At 40.9% G+C, this 20,860-nt stretch overlaps 1 long non-coding RNA gene across 1 annotated transcript in view; it reads left to right on the top strand.

Annotated features, from left to right (window-relative positions):
* Positions 1-20,860, top strand: part of LOC126405020 (uncharacterized) — a 100,310-nt gene that overhangs the window by 31,029 nt on the left and 48,421 nt on the right. The window contains exon 4 of the long non-coding RNA XR_007571548.1: positions 19,287-19,325. This is a non-coding gene — a long non-coding RNA (uncharacterized LOC126405020). The remainder of the gene's footprint in view (positions 1-19,286; positions 19,326-20,860) is intronic.

Below are 20,860 nucleotides of genomic sequence, written 5' to 3' on the forward strand. Positions count from 1 at the left end.
AACTGAAGAAATTAAAAAAAGAGTATTTTGGCAGGTATGGACTCGTGACATTTGTATTTTGAAAATCCTGATTACAGTCCTGCATGAGACATTGGGACAAGCGTACTTTGTCATCACTTGTGTTGTGGCTACCCCTCTTGTCTCATTGTGATATGAATGAGCTCTCACGAGGACAACTTTTCCGAGTTGGGAAGTTGAGTTGAGGTGATGTGGGATCAGGGAGGAAGGAGAAGCATTTGGTGCTTGTACAGAAGGTATTATACACACCCTGGTACACTGCATGCTAGAGGAAACACACTGAGCCTATGAGCTTGGCTTTATTAGATCCAGGCATAAAGCGATGTCGGTTACAGCTGGCGTGCAGACTTTATGTAATCACACAGCCTGAGACAGTCAAGCAGCTGCAAACACACACATACAGTACACTCTCGAAACCACATATACATCCTAACTTGTACATTTCTGATTACAGTAACTTTGGAATGAAAACCACGTCTCCAAATATGGTGATTAATATGTTTTTAGACTGATTAAAGGATTACAGTCCTTTATGACCATGAGATCATTGTTCAACCTGTTAGGCTTATGAAATCCTTTCAAAAGCCTCTTGATGATGTCACAAAATATGTTATCATCCAGATAAAAAAAAAAGTCATCTGAGTTATTCACTCAGCAATACCACTGTGTCACAGTTAAACAATGGTAATTTTCAGATTACATACTTTGTAATAATAATAATAATAATAATACTTTTTTTAAGTAACCAGGAAAAACTATATTGCTAAAATGCACAGTAGGCGCAAGGTGATTACAAGCAAACTTTAACCTACACAATGCAACACAGTCCCTCTTCCGCTGCAGACAGACAGTTAAAAAACAAGATTTGGAGCCAGTGGCATTGTCAAGAGGTGGCCAGGGAGGGCCACCGCCACCTCGACACAAATGCTGGTCCCTCCTGGTGAAAATAATCAAAAATAATTGGGGGCCTGTGTGGTGGTTTTAAACTTGAGTAGGCTTGTTCGTAGTAGAGGCAGATTTATAGTTGTGTGTAGACTCTTCGCCAAAGCCTATGTGCAAGTGGCCTAAGCTGTTGTGAGCATTTATTGTGCCATAGCGTGTCAGTGTCACTCTGCATTTACACCTTCAAAACGCACATTAAACATGGCTTAATAGCAACGCTAAAACAGTATGCAAACACAAGTATGCAATTGGCTTCCTTATAACTTGCAAGGTTGACAGACAAAACACCTCTCTTTTACTAGACACATTTTCCCCTTAAATACAACATGCTAACGTTTGTAGCATACGCCAGTGACATTTTACATCACATAAATTAGCCTAGTGGCTAGCAGACTTTCCTCTACTCATGAAGCCAGGTTAAATGTCACATAACACTTGCTATTTTGTGGGGGCTTTATTGTCTTCACAATTCAATTGTGTCTAAAATCTTAAGTAAAGTAAACAAAGGGTTTGTTTACACTAAGAGAAATTGTTTATAAAAAGAAACAGGAGGTCTGCATCACTGTGACGCATAGTTTCTGGGGAGGTGCACGTCTAGCTACAGCATAAGGTACATGTCTACACAGAGCCTACACCTAAGGTCAGGGCTTGAAATTAACTTTTTTACATGGTAGCACTGGTGCTCCTAACTTCAAAAAGTTAGGAGCAGCAAAATTTTGGGAGCACCCACCGTAATGTATGAAGCACCAACAGTGTAATAGTTGCACCAGAAGAATTATTTACACTCGCACCAGTGCTCCCAATTATATTTTGAGGTCGCACAGATGAAATTTTGGTCGCAATTTCGAGCCCTGCCTAAGGTATTGATGTAGAACACAAAATGTTAACTGTGCTTGTATTAGTCTATGCACAACACATAATATGTAACATTAAGAAACTGAAGTATATCAGTATGCAATCCTTTAACTCTTTATTGACATAGTTTTCAACTAGCCTATAAACTATAACAGCCTAATAGAATTCCTTAAATTCAGTTATGGCTTTTGGTTTTGGTGTGTTACCTCATGATTTGCAGCAGTGCCATCTGGCCAGCCCTTTTAAAAAACAATCTGGGGGCACCACGGTTGGAGCACTTTCTTGTTACTGAAATACATGATGTCAATATGAAAAAGGAAGGAATTACCAAAGTGATTACAATTTATCCTGAGGGGGCCATGAATGTGTTTACCAAATTTAATGGCGTTCTAGCTGTTGATATATTTCACTCGAAGCCACAATGGTTAGCTCCTCAAACCCTGAGACCACCAGGGCACCCCTGACTCCAGACTGAGGGAGAGCATGAGGGTCTTGGTCTCATGCATGATTGATACTGTAAATAAAGTGTGAAGACAACAACAAGACCACAGATAATGGTGAAGAGTCCACAGAAGGAAAAATACAAGGCATTAAAGTTTCTCTCACATCATACATACATCTATGTGTTATATCTCCCAGGCCCCAATACAACAGTGTTTTCTCTCAGTAAATTACACATGAAAACGCGAGGTCATCTTATATTTGCGCACTACACATAAATGTCATTACGTATTTAACACTGTTTCACAGTGTGTCTCTGACGGTTGCTATCTGTGTCTCTGTCTCTGTTGTGCTGCCGCTCTCTGTCTCTCTCTGCCTCTCTCCTCCAGGTTCTCTCTCTTTTTTTTATTCTCTTCTCCAGAAGAGATTAGAATAGCAATAGTCATGAGGGAGTTGTTACCTGGATGTAACTCGAAAGGCTGCTTCCGTGATTATTGATGATGGTTACTTAAACCGCTAATCTACTGGTTAATGCTGATTCTCTTGAGATAGTGAAACAGTATCAAAAACGCCAGGAGGCTATGTTTGAAATTTGAAAATATGATTATTTTTAACACTTTGTTTTGTTTTATGTTGAAATGTCTTCATGCAAGAACAGGTGCTGCAAATATGTTTGTCTTATGTTGGGCCAAAACTGTATACGACATGCTTTTTTGACAGAATTGGATTGTATTCTTGTCGTCATTTAATGATCTGTGTACACTCTTTGACAGGAAGTCGTATATCAAAAATACGTTTTTTGTCTCGCTGCAATTTTCAAACAAAGAGAGCTGCTTCAGAACTTAATACCGAATCACAGCATAATGAGTGTTCTCAATTAAAGATCATGCTGCTACTATGCAACAATCACTGTCAAGTGTTTATACATTTGAAAATATACCTTTTCGTCACCATCCTTCTTGGTCACCAATAGACGTAGTTTTCTTGTCTTTGTCTGTGAAAGGTTTTGTTGTGTGTGTTGAACAGCAGAAATGAATATTTTCCATGCATTTTGTTTCTCCTGGTTAAGCATCAATGATGTGAAGGGTCTGTACCATTTAAATAATGGAGCAAAATGTCATCTTGAATTTTTTAGTATCTTATGGTAGCCGGTCTGTTTGATTAGAATAACTGAGGCGCAGATTCAAGTGCGAAGTGTTTGCCATTTTCTCCCTCCCATCCTGGATACAAGGATTCTAATTAGAGAATGATGCAGCAGATAAGTCAAGGACACTTATATATCTATTTAATTTGATTAATGGACCTTGTGACATTTGTGTGAAGTTGATAGTCAAGAATATCTTCAAACGCTGGCGGATGAAAACATGTTGGCCGATTGATCGCGCTCATTGATTTTTATCCGAGCCGCTCCTCCATGTCTCCACAAGTTGCCCATTAACTGAAATGTGTGAGCATATGCGTTTGACTCTGCCGAGTGTGACTGCAAGTTTCCTTTTTCAAGGAAGGGGAAAAAAAGAAGCCGCCCCTCCTGAGTCACTGGAGCGTGATGCATGTGTACGGCAGCAAGTTGTGTCTCTGCGCTGACACAAATGCTACGACACCCTGCTCTGCAAATGTCAGTCCCATCCAATTAAATGGTTGAGTGATGCCATTGCCCACAAGGGGATCCCACCAATAAAGTTCTCTGTTTGTTATCAGCTTTGTTTTCTGTTTCTCCTTCTTTTTCCGGAGACACTTCTTAGACAAGTGTTGTTTCGTACACGCCCCTACAGTACACTCACAGTGACAGAAAACCCGTGAGCCGTTACAGTACCATGTTTCATGCTGCGGCAGCCTCATGCTGTTTCTGTGATTCTCCTGGGTCATGTCTGTGCTTGTTATTCATTTGCAAGCAGTTTTGACCACCTACACATTGGCTATATTTACAACAATGTCAGTCTGTAGTCTGCAGTGTTGACTTCACTTTGATTATTGGTTGCTCTACTTGCTGTCAAGCACCCACATAATACTGCTCGGTCTCAGTGATGAAATTCATCCTTGCTGTTCAAGAGCAACCTACAGTCATAGATTTTAGTCCCTGCTGCCTGATGATAGATTAGCGAACATTGCACACAGTTATTTTCCATTACTATTTCTATGCTCTGTTTGTATGTGGCAGTCGCCAGTAAAAACACTGCTGTTATTGCTGTCTTTTGTTGCCTTGGAGATTGAGCTAAAAATTAGCTTAATGTTTGCCACTCGTTCTGGTGGAAATACAGTTGGAATATCTTTCTTTTAAATATCATTCTGAATACATTTAGAAATTTGATCTTGTATATTATCACTGCTAGGGGATGCTTGGTAGTGTATAAATGCCCTAAGAGCCAGGTCAGTACACATACTGCGTATACTGTAGATCCTCTGATATTCACAAGGAAAAAATAATTTCACATAGACTACAAACCATAATGTGTTTGTTCTTGGCTGGCTGTCAAAGCAAAAAGGGGTTATTGGCTGAGGAGGAATGTGTGCTTGTGTAAATCCCTCCTTACCCGCCACAGCCATTTCCACATATTAATTAAGCCAACTTACAAACCTGCTGCTTCTAGTAACTGTGCCAATCTGCCACTTTAACAACAAGAAGATAAGGCGTAGGAGAAATGTGCAGGCTTTCTCTGTGTTTTACGAGGGAAGTTCTTAATTGGTGAACTTACGTAAATGATAACATAAGGTGCTGCTTGGATCTTCAGGCACACTCTACAGATGCGAGGCCCGGTGCTGCCCTTTTCTGTCGGAGGAGGATACACGTCTTACACCTTCACTAAACTCATTAGCCAAAGTCCTTCACACTTATGCATGAAGAAACTCTGCAGGAAAATTGTTTTAGCTCCGTACTGAACTATTTCCTACACTGGGCTCGGTTTACCCACCATTTATTCCCCTTGAAACTAATCCTTAGAAATAGATTCAGATAGTCATTAAAAGAGGACAGGACTTTATGGGACCATTGGTGGTTTTTAGTTCTCTAAAAGGAATTTGATGTTCATTCCAGCATGTTAACAGTCGCACTCTCCAAAGGCAGCTCCTGTGAAATGCTGAGCGCTACATTACAGAGAAGTGTTTGGGAGAGGGGCTTCTCTATGGGTCAGTGGGTAATGCCAAGAAAATGTTCAGAGTTAGACATTTATCAGGGCTTGTCTTCCATCTGCTCTAAGTACTCTCTACATAAGGGGAAGTTAAGAGGCCACAAATGTCAGTATTTATGCAATTTAATCTGTATTTAAATTAATTTGTCGATAAGGCAAGCATATTGAACTGCTCCTTTAAGACTGGTTAAACTGTGGGTATTTTAAGACTGATATTATGAAGATGTGTGCAACGAGCTGACAGTGGCAGACATTAAGTGGTCCAACAGTGCTGGATTTTTCAGGCTGAGTTATGAAATGTTTGCTAATTGATAGTGCAAAGGCCATGTTGTTCTTGGCTTGGAAATGCTCAAACACCTTGGGACAACTTAGCTCCCTGCTAATTCCATGCTTGAGCTAAATGAGAAATCCAGTGCTTCAGTCTCTGTTTTTCTTTAAGCTTCTCTGCAGCACAATTACAACTGGATATAAAAGGGAAATGGACATTTGATTGAAAATTTAAGAACAAATTCACATCTTAATAAAACAGTGGCTTTATAAGGACAACGAAAAGGTGTTTTATATATTAAACTTTGGACACTATTGATAACAAGTTGAAACACACCCTGACCACATGTTGTTTATTCATTCATTCATTCATTCATTCATTCATCTTCTAACCGCTTCATCCTCTTGAGGGTCGCGGGGGGGCTGGAGCCTATCCCAGCTGACATCGGGCGAGAGGCAGGGTACACCCTGGACAGGTCGCCAGACTATCGCAGGGCTGACACATAGAGACAAACAACCATTCACGCTCACATTCACACCTACGGACAATTTAGAGTTATCAATTAACCTAGTCCCCAATCTGCATGTCTTTGGACTGTGGGAGGAAGCCGGAGTGCCCGGAGAGAACCCACGCTGACACGGGGAGAACATGCAAACTCCGCACAGAAGGGCTCCCACGCCCAGGATCGAACCGGCAACCCTCTTGCTGTGAGGCGAGAGTGCTAACCACCACACCACTGTGCCGCCCCCATGTTGTTTATATTAAAACAAATTAAAACTAATATATTACATATAATAGCAAGTAAAAAAAAAAGGATTTCATATCTGGGGAAAAAGTGTACAAATAGAGAAAATGTGATGCCACAATATAATAAATAATATAGTTTATATGTGAAAACCTGTATCCACAAAGTTGATGTCATTAGTTAAATGTTACTGGTAACAATGATAAGGTCTCACAAAAAAAATTCGAAGTACTTCACTGCTGGAAAGATAAGCTTTTCTCAAAACTTGGCTGTCCGCAATGTCAACAGACACAAGCACTTTTTCAATTGGTGCTACATGACCTAAAAAAAAGAAGAAGAAAAAAAAAACAGAGATAAAAGGACTGCGATTTTCACTTCTGCTCAAAAGGTACCAGAATGCACTGCACCGCACTGGACTAGGGGTGTGACATATCATGCTGTTCACGACACTACTGGTAAAATTTTTAATATGATATGAAAAATTCATATCGTGATACTCATAATATTATGACTTGTTTACATATTGACATCGTTCAGTTACATTGTAACCTTGGTTCTTTGAGGAGATTATCTCCCCACCCAGTAGTTATATCATTACTATGGGAATTATCCCCATCTGGGGTAATCTATGTGGAAAATTAATAATCTTTAAGACACACCACTTTACACAAAAGCCCCACCTTGCGCTATCACCCACTGATTAACATTGATTGGAATGGGTACCGAGCGGCCTTGAGCCTGGGGAGATAATTTCCTCACTCAGACAACCAAGGTTACAATGAAACTAAACCTTCTCTATCGTATCGAGGTTATCGCACCACCCAGTAGTTATATCATAACTATGGGAACCCTTAGGGCTGTGAGGGGCCCCAGGAGACAGAGTAGATGCAGATCCACAAGCACCCCCCTTCTGGTATTCGAATGACATGTCCCCGCCACCAGGTGCATTACCAACAGAAAATATCCAATAGGTGTTCATATATATGAAAAAAGACCAATGAACTTTAAACAAATATACAACATCTTGCGCATTCAATGGTCGGTGACACCACCAGACGCTGTGTGCCACAAGTCTAAACAGGGCAGAGGACATGGTGCAGGAAGACCGCTCAGCTGGCCAGCCTGCTGCCAGGCCACTGATAATAATATATGACATCACCCTGGCTGAGTAAGGCGCTGCACCCAGCTCAGGGGCATGGAATTACATAGCCTACTATGTGGTGCCACATTCAGGTAGTAAAAACTGGCAGATGTGGATGTACTTGACCACGTAGCAGCTGCATGGCACCCTACCACAAGGCCCACGAGGTAGCTACACCTCGTGTTGAGTGTGCCTGTGCATCCACCGGTACTGGCATGCCAGCCCCTCTGTAAGCCTGCTGAATTGTCTCCATGACCCAATGAGACAGCCTAGGCTTCGACACCAGCTGGCCCTGGCACTGGGCCTTAAAGTAGACAAAAAGTTGGTCTGTCTTTCTACACGCTGAAGTGAGCTTGACATAGACCTTCAGGGCTCTAACAGGACAGAGATTTGAGTCCAGGTGAGGCACCACCTCTGAGAACCATGTCATGTGGGGCCAGTTTCGGGGCCACCAGGATCAGCTGCACTTACTCCTTCCAAACTCTCTGCAGCTGATTTGAGAGAAGAATGAATGGGCGAAACACATACAGCAAGTCTTGAAGCCACTGGTGTGCCATGGCATCAACAGACAGCCTGCTTGACCCTGAACACGGTCAACATTTTGCCCTTCAGGGGCCTGAGGAACTTGTTCAGCCCCCTGAGGTCTAAGATAGGCCTGAGCGTCCTGTCCCGCTTTGGAACAAGAAAATAGCGGGAATAAAACCTTGCCCGCTGATCTTCTTCCTTCACTTCCCTGATAGCTGGCTTTGCCATGAGAGTGAAGATTTGCGAGTGCAGGACCTCCCTGTGCTGGTGGTCTGCAGTAGTAGAAAATGTAGCCACTCTCATCAAAGGGGGAGCGGTTCAGAACTGTAAACGATACACCTGGGTCATTGTTGAAACAACCCAGGGGTCTGCCTCCAGAGCCTCCTATGCCATCTGAGGGCAAGGGAAGGATGGAGGTTGGGTGATCCCTGGCCACTGCCACGTCCTCTGCCCCATTTAGACTTGCCGCGGCATACTGCGTCCAGCCAGCCCCACAGATCTTCCTGCTCCCCGACCCGGTTGGGTTTGAGCCAGCAACGACCTCCTAGAGGGACGCAGCACGCTGCCCCCTGACTAAGTCAGGCTCGAGCGAGCTGCTATGCTTCCACCGTGCGTAAACACACAGCTGCAATACACAGATATGGCACCCCTCTCAACTGTTTCACTCCTTATTCTCAAAATGAAGAAACAGCATTTAGCTATCCACAAGAGGGACCCACGAAGGCCAGCTCTCCAACCTAAACGGAGGTAAGTGGACAAAACGCTAAACTCCCGTCTCTTTTCTTTCTGCTCTCACGTTGACTCCAACAGGTGGAAATCAATGAATCAGTGGGTGCGTGTGAAAGGTGGGGCTTTTATAGCCTGGTGCATGCCGGCCACGTAAAGTGGTGTGTATTCAAGATTATTAATTTTCCACGTTGATTACCCCAGATGGAGATAATTCCCATAGTTATGATATACTACTACTGGGTGGGGAGATAATCTCGGTACGATAGAGAACATACTGTTACTCTGAAAACAAAATTATTACTGACTCTGCAATGGTTCCAAAATGAGGAGCAGCTTCAGTAGTGTGGAACTTATTCAGTGGCTCCTCCAGCAGCAGCACAGCGTCTCTCCCTCTCTCTCTCCTTGGTTATCGCAAAAATACCCTGAAATATTGTGACATTATTTTAGGGCCATATCACCCACCCCTACACTGGACCAATAAAAGCTCCTGTTGAAGGGTGTGCAATGGAAGTACAATTTGGCTCATCTAAAACCAATGTAGCTGACAGCTTGTAGCAAACAAGCTCATCAGTTAAACAGTAAGCTAAGATATGTTTACGAAAACATTTTAGGTGAGAAATCGGCAATACAGTTGTATAATCTTGGTTTATATTTGATCAGCACGTAGTTTTACTAGCAAATGAACAGGAAGATCTTGGCGCTGCTGAGATGGAGGGACGTTTACCACAGTTGATTTACAGATACTCTCCACATTGTTATAATACAAAGCTGGTTAAAATTAAATCAACAAAGTATCCCTTCAGGTGTCCGTGCATAACAATAGTATGGATAATTACCTGTGTTAATTCAATTCCGTCCTTTTCACTTTCCATATAATTAGAACTGCAGAGGTGTGTCACACAGAGAATAAATCTAATTACAGTAAAGCTGCACAATATTTTACTGTATTTGTTATTTTAATAATTGAAAATGTTTGAAATGTATATTCATTTCAAGTTTTAGTAAAAATAAAATGTTGAAGTGACAGAGAACATCCTTAAAGATTGAATCAGCACTTCAGGCAAGAGCTCTTTAGATAAGAGGTGTCTTATGTTCCCTGTTAACCAAAGCCGATGCATTAAGTATGGAGACAGTTTTTGGCTGTCAGGATATCCTGGTCCCACCCTTCATGCACCAAAAACCACATAGCAGGGACAACATTGTTTCTTCCCTCTGCTAGTTTGTCCAGAGAAATTATTGTTGTGTGCCATTGTGCACATCTGTCCACCTCTTTCTATTCCTGTAGGTAGGAGGTTTATTTTGACTTTATAACTCACTATAAGAGGCATGGTATAAGAGGGAACACCAAGGCATAATGAGAGATGCAACATTTTCAAATACAGAAAGAGGGCTATGTGTATTTATGACCTTAAATGCTTCTGGATCCCCCCCACTGCCCTAAAATATTCTTTTCAATCATGTTTCAGATGTTTGGGGGCCCATGCTCATCATGACCAATGTGTCCAATATGTAAAAAACATTAGCTTGATGCTCCTGATGTGATTGAAGGAAACCACATTAGGTCTGACTTCAAGATTAAAAAGCAATGACTTGTACAACAAGCTGAAGTAGACAAATGCAGTGAGTCCCTGAGGGGTTAAGAAGTGTCCGTCAACTGTCTGTCTGTGCCTCTCCCTCCACCCTTTCCCATCCTCTATCAACTCGCCTCCCTTCAAAGTGTCAAGTCAGTAAAAAGTTGCTTTAGACAGCTGAGAGTTTACTGAGTGAGTGCAGTCGTTGCCTAAGGAAGATTTATTAAATGGTAGTCTTTATTTGCCTCAAAATCGCATGCGACAGAAGAGAAAGAAATAAAGAAAACAAAATAGGGGATCAAAACAGTGTTCAGTGAGCTATGTTTGCCTTTACATTTAGATATATTACAATCAATAAGGGAATGTTGTTATAATGATAAACACCTTAAGAATAGACAGATGAAGAGATGATGTAGAAATAGTTTTCATATGTATAAGCATTTCTCTTGTCAATACTGGGTCTGCTCTAGCTATTTTAGAAGCTTTTATATGTTTGTTACTTTTTTTTTTAGCATATTATGATTTTATCATCACAATGTTAACTGTATATTGACAAAATCAGCATCAATGTCTGCTGCTGTCAATATGGTATCAATACATAGCAAGCAAAGAACATTTTTGATATTTTGTTTGATATTAGCTTACATTTTTTTCTATTTGATAAATAAAACATGTAATATAAGGCCCGCTCATGTTTTTAAAGGTTACGTTCACACCACAGTACTTAATGCTTAATTCTGATCATTTCCACAGATCGTCTTTCTGCCTAGACTGTTGACATTTATGTTTGAAGTGACCCATATCTGACATCAGTGTGAACCAACCTCTGCCCTTAAATGCATCACATGCGACCAATATCGTCACACACATACATTGGAACCGAACAAAAAGCGTCACATTTGCAAAACAGCCATTTGGAAGAAAATCGAAAGACATATCAGTGTAAACCTTATCTCTCAAATGATCGCCATCATAGAAAGGTCTGATGATGTCATTCTGGATAATAATCTGCCATGTGCTTCTGTTTGGGAGAGTGTGTAGAATATTTTTGGAAAAATGGCCCTTTGGAGCAATGGGCGTTTGTTTTTGGATTAACAGGCTGTCGTACAAATGGGCTTTCAGTCCACTAGCTCTGTTAGCAGCTGTTGTTGGTAGTTTTGTGTAGAGAGAGGAGTGTGTGGGGCCGGGCGAGGAGTCAGGAGTGGTGGGGTCTTGATGTGGAGGGTTTCATAGAGGAACAGTTTTTCCAAACCATAGAATTTCCAGGGCTACATCCCAAAGACAACACTGCTAGAGCATGTAGGCATGCTGTCCCCGTCAGATAGCGTATGGCAGTCAGGCTCTATCGGCTGCCGTAGTATTTTCAACAGACCACTCCAACACTGACTGGTGAGTAATCTGCACCTGTAATGTGAAGTTTGACATTGAAAACCTATGGATGTATGGGAAAACACACCTAAATTCCGAAATGACTGTTCTCACAGCAGTCAAATTGGCCCATGTATTGGATTAAGGACCACATATGAAAGTGACCCAGATCCTATTGGAAAAAAATGGATTTCTGTGTCCCATGAGAGCAAAAATATCAGATTTGGGCCATATTTGCTTGTAATGTGAATGTGGCTAAACTTACTTTTATCTGTTTTTACAGGGTCAGTGCATAATGATAAACAGCGCTGTAAATGTGCCAGTTGGATATTCCCAACTGTTGTTCCTGCGCCATATGTTCTAACAGTTAAATCAGTTTACATCTGTTTTAAATTGTATAATTGAATTTTGTAACAGTCCAAACATTATATGCACTAAATCTGGGAAAAAAAAAAAAAAAACAGGAACATGAAAAGGCCTGTCACTTTAACAAGCTCAGCTAAACCAAGACACTCAAGGTCCTTTCAAACGTTCTGTGTGGCCTCGTCTGCAACCTCAATGGATGTAAGTACTTAACGCAAGATCATCAACATCTGTTTTTTTGTGGAGTGTGTCCCCAGTTTTCTGTATGCAGTTATTTGTCCTCAGTCCGGAGTGTCTTTGCAAAACAAAAAACCTTGGAACATTGATAATAGAAGTTTTGAAACAGATTGAGTAGCATGACATTGAGACTCTTTTTTGTGTGCACCATTCATTTGTGAACTTGCATGACAATTATTCGTTTTTAGAGGCAAAAGCATAAGAGTTGGGTCAAATGTTGGCCATAACAGCTGGTAGGATATGTTTTAGCATGGAAACAATTCTATCTAATCAGTGGAGGAGTATCTGTGTTTCTGGCTCTTGTTGATCAGCACAGATTTTATGCAGCTGTCCCTGCAATTCTTGTTATGTTACAGTCTGTTACATAAATGGCTATCAGACTTCAGAGACTGATCTGTGTTGCTTATCAACGAGTTCAGAGTCTAAAAGTGTTTATCGTGGTGGGACATCGCTCCTGATAGCGGCACTGTGTGGTTAGAGTGAGATCGGACTATTGATAGACCAACAGTACTGAGCTTGTTTGTTGTTTTTGTGAAAATGATGAAATGAGTATGAGAATCGAATTATCATGAAGCAGTCTGAGTTACTGCAAGTATGTCTCTGTGATCACTTATTGGATGATAGAAGAAATCCCATAAATTCGGGAATACTTGTCTAAGTCATTTCAGTATGGCCTATTAAGGCTACACTTTTGTCACATTCATGTTTTACGCTGACAGACTTGAACTCAGGACAGGAAGGTATGATAACTGGGCTGTAGGAGCTGCTGAATAAAGTATATGGTAATAACTTTTCTGTCTATTTGCTGCACGAATGATTTTAAGAGGGCCCAAGAGTTTCCTTGTAAACAAACAAAAATTATGTTTGCATCCAGTGTTGCTCAACAAAATACACTGTGTGTATCCTTGAGGTCTCATAAATGTGATGAATTCATTTTATTCCTCATAAAACACTTGATGCTAACTACACTGATTAAAAAAGTGGTATAAGTTAGCTTTAGAGGTTCCAGTAGGTGTGTTTTGTTCTCTTTGGAAAGAGCCCAGCTAGCTGCTTGCTCAGTTTCCAGTCTTTGTGCTAAGCGAAGTAAGCGAGCTGCTGAATGTAGCTTCAGATTCAGTATACAGACATGAGTGTGGTATTGATCTTCTCATATAACTCTCAGCAAGAAAGTGAATGAGTGTATCTCCCAAATCTTTTCCATTAATGTGTGACAGGCCGTGATCCCACATAAATTATTTCCCACAAATTTCAGAGAAAAGGAAAGACATCTATTAGCATACCACTAACTCTTATAAAAGCTGATTCAGTGTAGGGAATAACCACATCCATAATTCACAAAAGGTATTGTGGAGCGGGTTTGGTAACGTTCCTCTGGTAACACTCATCAACTTCTTGTTAATCCACAGAATATTTAGTTTGTATGCCTCCTGGCGTTTCGGAACATATTGCAACGAACAACATGTTGAGCATGGGTGCCTCTGTTCATGCGCGTAGCTTGTGCGCCATCTGCGAACGCTCGTGCCACATTGTCTAGCGCTAGTATAATCAAAGCTTGAGTCCTCAACAGCAACCAGGGTTGGAATACAGCCCTTTGCTGCATGTCGTCTCCCTTCTCTCTTCCCCTTTCCTGTCTGTCTTCAGCTGCACTAATAAATGAAGTCAAAAAAAGCCCCAAAAGTAACCTCAACCAAAACACAGGTATCATGGGGCTAGGAATAACATGGATACATTTCTCCAGTTTGCTATCTTTGCTTCTGAGGTATTTAAAAGGACAGTCCTGACGTGGAAAAGCAAAGAGTGATCTCCGAGTGGAGGAGCAAGATAGTTGAAAGAAGAAAAAGATAGAGAAGGAGGGTGAGAGAAAGGGGGGAACGAGACAGGGAGACATGCCTTAGGTAATGGGAAAGCCCTCAAGTGAGACAGTAATCTGGATAATATGTCAGGCTGCTCTCAGCTGGGGAGCTTGACGTTTTCCCAATTAAGCTCGGGTGCAAAGGCAGCTTTTTCCCTAATTGTTTAACATGTAGTCGAAACGGCCGAGTAGCATGACCCCCACGCGCGCTCTGTAGATCACAGTGTGGTGATTGACACAGACGTCCCCCCGGGCTGTCTACACGGTGAACTTTGTCAGCTTCCAGTTCAGCACTTACACATGTAAAGAAGAACCTGTGGCTCTGTTTAAAATGAGGAGCTGAGGAGGGAAGAGGAGGAGGGATAATGAAGCTGTTATCAATACCGGAGGTTATCAGACATGAGTAGTTTTGAAGGAGTCCATTTATCTTCATTATGGCTCTAAACATGTCATTCATAGATCTGTTACGCCCCTGTTATTGACCATATGGACCAATTCAAATAGGCAGTCAGGATTGCCTTATCTGAGCTCTTCATTCAGGGTAATAAAACACTTTGCTGTCTGCTCTGCCTGTTCAGCTATTGTCACAGACACTGTAGAACTCAAAGATGAGAAATGTCCAGTTTCGGGCAATCTTCTGTCTTCAACAGTCCTCCATTGGAGTGGCTGATCACCACTGAGTTTTACTGTGTTTGGCCAGCTTAATGAAACCTTGATTTCCCAAACTCCCTCTCTGTATGTTTCTTCTCTCATCTCTATGCCCAAAGTCTCTGTGCCTCAGCCAGTGCCAGGAGCTGCCATTTGGTTTTGTTTGTAGAGTGCTCAGAGCCAACTGAACCAACAAGCTGACTGATTAAAATGAAAACGGGCCCTCACTCTTGGCCCTCTATTTCTGTCTCTTGTTTTCTCTCTGCTCGACTGAGGCGGCCGTGCTACATACATTCTCCTCTCATGAATAACGGTGATAAACCTCAATATCTACAGCTCTGCCACTTGAAATAAGAAACTCAATAAAATATAAGAATTGTGTGGTTGTCAGAGTGTGGAGGCTTCTGTATTTGGGGATTTGAGCTCCAGCACTTCAGCCAAGATTTAACAGAGAAGTAGGCATACAGTGCAGACTCAAACATGCAGAAATCCCTTCATCATCATGTGTAGACTTGATTATGTAATTGCAGTTTACTAAAGTTAAGTATGTAATAGCATGTGATTAAAGATGTGCAAATTGGTTCAAAGAAGCAGCTGTGAAGGGGCTCCATACATAACAGTGATGTTATGTCAATGATGTTTGAATTGAATTTGAATTTTAGGGCTATTAATTGAAACATGTGAATCAAAAGAGACGAATATATGGATGCAACTATCTCCAGTTAGTTTCTCACTGACAAAACAAAGAAATAAAACTTTTAAGTAAACAGTTAGAATAATACAGATATGTGTTTTCTGAAACATTTTCTTTATTATCTCCACCAGTGGTAAGCTAATCTGGCATACTACTGGACCCATCAGCCTAATATTTTGTATGCACATTTATGACTATATGACCAAGGTTATCTCATAGTTGCAGTTATTCACAGCTGTTAAAAAAGCTTTTTTATTGACTGACTGACTGCAGACTCCTCACTCATCTTAACCAGCCAGTTGTGGCTGCAAGTTTTCCAGAAATCAGCTTGGCTAAAAACAACAAGCCTCACATAGGCTGTTACAGGTCACATTTTCGCCTTCGTCCTGGCTCAAAAACAGACATCCATAGAAAAGTTTGGTCTCAATTTAAGCAGGAGCGCCTGCAGATAAATTCCATACCTGATACTAAATATAGGAACAATATGAGATGAATTAGTTCCCATTTTTGTAATCTTCATTGCCATCTTAACTGTAAGGGAGGGATTTTCCACCAGGCACAGCTGTGCCATGTTCCAGCTGTGACTCTGGTTTGTTCTTTTCTTTGTACAGCGTCATACCACATCAAGAATGTTTCAGAAGTGGAGCATTTTGCCTGCCCGACTATTTAGACTGACTTGCAGATTTTGTTTGATTTGGTCATTTTTCCTTGATATTTGTGCTTCAACCATAAGTAAGTAGGCCACATAGTTAAATGGTTTCTTTTTTGGTCTATTTTAAATTGTTGTTTGCTTTGTTGTGCTGTAGCCTACAGGCAAAGTCAATACCGTTAAAAGTCTGTTTGTAAATGACATGGATCAAAGATTTGGGGCTACGTTTTAGTTGTTAAAAGTTGTTAAATCCCTTTGGGCACCTGTGAAATGTGCTGTGGGGCCTCTTGTCTAGAGTGGCCATAATCAGCTCTGGTGGTCTGTCTTGCAGCTGGAACCAGAATCTGCACTCTACTGAGTGCACTTTCCTAGTTTTGTTGTGAAATGGGTTTAAATTATGCCTCATTGTTCATAGGAGGAAAACAGGCAGCCTCTGCAGACACAGATCAGTGGGACCATGTATATCAGATTTTCAGTTGTCCTTGCCACATCAGAAGGACAAGAATAGGTTGAAAACTGACAAAGTAGCTCTTTAAGTCACATCCAGAAAAACTTCCGCCTCAATTCAGAGGCTGACTCATTAGTGATTCGTAAAGATCCAGGGTCTGTAAAAGGATGAGAAATTTTATTATTTTCTTTTGGATTGCACCTGACTTTTGTGTGTCTAAACTTCACTTTGATGCCTGGACAAACACAACAGCCACATGGCATCAGCTGCTGAGGCTTTTATAATGACATTTGGCTAAGTCTATTGGACTCAGTAAAAGGACTGCAGTTGGCCCGAGTCTGTATGACAATACAGAGCTCTTGATGAGTGATGTCAGTCTTTATCCACACCTGAGAACATGCACGCATGAGTCACTTTTAGCACAATGGCTGCAAAACAAAAGCTAGTGTTTACATGTCATCACTGATTAGATGTTCGTACATCAGTGATTTAGGCTCACATGACTGGGTCTAAATCATCGACCCTATGGAGCATGGAACAGGATGGAAGGAGAGTTTAGAGGACGAGTGATGGAAAAAATGACAGAGATCCATGTTCAATCTACGTAATCTATAAAAATATCTTATTATCCAATCTAATATCTTTTCCTATTTTTACACAAGCACCTCTCTCTAACAGGTCTCTATGGGCTTATAGGCACTCAGGTACATGCTCAGACAGTTACAATGAGGCTCTTCAACCCTTCAGGGTGCTGACCTTATAAAAGGACAGCAGCCGCCCACTTTTCTTCAGTGACAGCAGACGATACCATGGATAGCTTCATCAGACCACTCTGCAGAGTTCTGTGGTTCCTGCCACAGTCGACTGCACTAGCTACCGGCTGCTGTATGTGCAATGATGCTGAGCACACCCCTGCTGCTGTCATATAACTTTCTCACTTGCAGAGTTTTGTCTCACTCAAAAATAAACCACAGCTTCACATCACGGGATATTATCTCTGCCCTTCTATGGTACACTTTTTTTTTTTGGGCGCTTTGAAAGTTGTTAGATTTGACTTACATGGCAAATGCAAATCAGAAGGTAATCAGGCCAGCTACATAGTTTGTTTTGCCTCTGCATAACAGAATTATTTTTCTGGTAAGTTGCACATTCTCAGATGAGAGGTTCAATAAATATTTCAATAGAAATGCTGAACAGTATTTATTACATTATTTTGCAGTCATTGATTGAAAATTTTGAGTATCAGACACTCATTTCCTGCATTCTGGTGATTTTTTATCCACCAATTTGTGCCTTTTCTGCATCAATTTATGGTATCAATATCTTTAAATTTAGTCAAAATAAAAGCTCTCTACTACTTTTAATGATTTTATTTGGTAGAACAAATGCACATGTTCTAGATATTGAGGGATCCCTCCTTGCCTTTACTACACCTATTTATAATAATGATTAACATTTTGAAAAGATTTATCCATAACATGTGTCTGCATTTTAGTCCGCTTTACAAATGCTTTTAATATACCAGTATATTAATTATGCTGGTAAAGATACCTGTCCACTTTTTCATCCTACTTTTAATTCAAGCCCCAAGGAGCACCAACATTGAGCCATTATCTTCATTTGCATGTCAGAGAGGGCTGCCTGTGCTCTTCCTCGAGCACATCTTTCTCCTCTGCATTTTTATTTTGGCTTTGCTTGCGTAGAGCTGTCATTCACCATGATTATCCAGAAAAGCACAAAAAAGGCTTTGATTGCATTTTAGTCATGTGTGTACTGAAGGTTTGGACTGTTAACTAGATGTCACAACCAGAGGTAAAAATAAATCTAAGAGAAGAAATCATCATTTGTTCAAGAAACAGACTGGAATTGTTTCTGCTTGTGAGTCTCTGAGTTGTGATCAGGACTATTGTGAACAACTTCCTGTTAGTGTTTTTAGAAATGCCCTTATATTTTCTGAGGGCTCGGTTTCACATTTATAACAGAAATGTTTTGGAATGAAGTCTATTCATTTCTGTTGAATCACTGCAATCAGTGGACGTGTCTATAATAACCAGTGTTGGGCTCGTTTTTCAAAAAATGTTGGTTATTTCTCATTGCTCTTCTCAAAAGTAATATTATTACTTTACTATTAACTCCCTGCCAACAGCAATTTGTTACACTGCTTGTTACTTTACCTTTCCTTTACACCTCACAAAATTTGTAATTGTGTCCTGTCTCCTCAAAATTCAGTGTTCGTATGTGCGTGTCTGTGTGAATATCAGGGTAATAGCTGGTAAGCACAGCTAAGGCTACATAGCTTGCAAATTATTCTTTACTTACGGGTCTTCTGTTGCCTGTAACCAGTACTTTCTCAAGGATCTGTCTAAAAAAGACAGAAAGTCAAAATTTTATTCGGACACAAGCTTCATTTGCTCTTTGTTGATGTTGTTGATGTTGATGTTGTAGCCTGCAGCTGTCCAAGACTCAAATTCAGTTTTGGCGTTTTAGCCATCTATCATATATCCATCTTCCCTGGCAGCAGAGGGCTCATTTTTGGTGGGGTGTATTTCCTGGTGCTTCAGATTGTTGTGTTCTTGTAGTAGTTTCAGGCTTGAGGTTGGAGAATGTGTTTTGTTTTTGCAGTGAAAAAAGTCTTACCACCATTACCTGTTGTCATTTCTCCTTCAGATACAAACAACTTAAAGGGAATATTTGCAGCCGCGGAAGGTAAGTAAGCATTTCCTTCTACCAAACTTGCTTCCTGCTTTGCGACGTGCATGTGCAAGAATAACAAAAATGATGTGGAATATAAAAATATTTTATTTCAAATCAGTAGGAGGGTGTTAACAAAAGTAAGGTTGTAACGAGTTACTTGGTTTTGGGGTAGCTGTAATGTTACTGAAATTGTATTAGTTGTTCCTTACACTACTTGTCCAACACTTATAAATTCAGTTTGTGTTGGGTTCAGCTTTCGTGTTTGAAATTGTGCCGCCGACCAAACCAAGTAGGGACTAGAGCTGATTGAGGCAACAAAATTGAAGAAAACTATCATAGTAAAGGCATCTCATGCAGGAATTGTCCATTGCTGTTTGTAAACGCAACATTTAAACTTGACCTGCTCATTCCTACACTATTTGTACATACACTGCAAGACACCACTGCAGGAGCTTGACTTTGTAATGGAACAAATGATACTTTAGCAAGCTGTCTAAGCTTACTGCCAGCACTTGTCCAATACAAAACAGGCCAACTCCTCTTAGATCCTTCCATCCTCTCCTTCAGTGTTCACCTGCAAAAGAGAAAGCCAACCCTAGATTCCTGTTTTGGAATGAGTTTTGTCCACCTGGCCATTCGCCTACCTGTATTTACATTCTTTGGCGCTGTGTCCATGATTTTCATAGCTTCCTCTTGGATGCATTTTGTTTATGATCTGGCAAGTGGTTGCTACCTTTTTTTTTTTAAAGTCCCGGCCTCACCTGTGCACTGTTATTGGCTGGGGGCTACGCACCACAAAGGCTGACAAACAAAAACATCCCAAACACATGTGAAATAAGAAGAAAATGAGAATATACAGACAGAGGAGAGAGTCTCTGCAGATAAATTCATTGCCAAACACTTGTAGTGGGTCATAAGTGATGATGAAAGGCATTACTTTTGTATGAGCCTATACATTGTTTTTTAGGAAAATGCAGCATAGCGTGCCTTTAACAATCGCACCATTCAGTATTATACAGTATATCCTTTTCCTGCAGAATAAGAAGCAACACAGGGCGTTGGTGGCTTTGTAGTAGAGCAGGCACCGCATGTACAAGGCTGCTGCCGCAGCGGCCCGGGTTCGACTCCAGCCTGTGGCCCTTTGCTGCATGTCACTCCCTCTCTCTCTCCCCATTTCACACTTGTCTGTCCTATCCATTAAAGGCTAAAAATGCCCAAAAAAAAATCTTGAAAAAAAAGAAAGAATAAGAAGCAACACCAATACAACTTTACTCTGTCCACAAAGTGTGGTAGCTGCTGCAGGTCCTGAAAGTAGTTTCTACGCCACCAAGCTTCCAGCACCACCTATTTCACAAGGATGTAAAAATAACTGATGCTGTGCCACTTTCTGGTGTGACTGTGCACAAACTCTCAGTTGCTTTTAATATGTCAGGAGTTTCAAGGTACTTTTCTCCACCTTATACATCACATACTGTTCAGACAGACATAAAGGCAAATGATTAGCTTGCAGTACTACGTGATTTACAGGCTGTAAATTAGGCATCTCT

Source organism: Epinephelus moara, chromosome 18 (assembly GCF_006386435.1).
Source record: "Epinephelus moara isolate mb chromosome 18, YSFRI_EMoa_1.0, whole genome shotgun sequence".
NCBI classification, from domain to species: Eukaryota; Metazoa; Chordata; class Actinopteri; order Perciformes; family Serranidae; genus Epinephelus; species Epinephelus moara.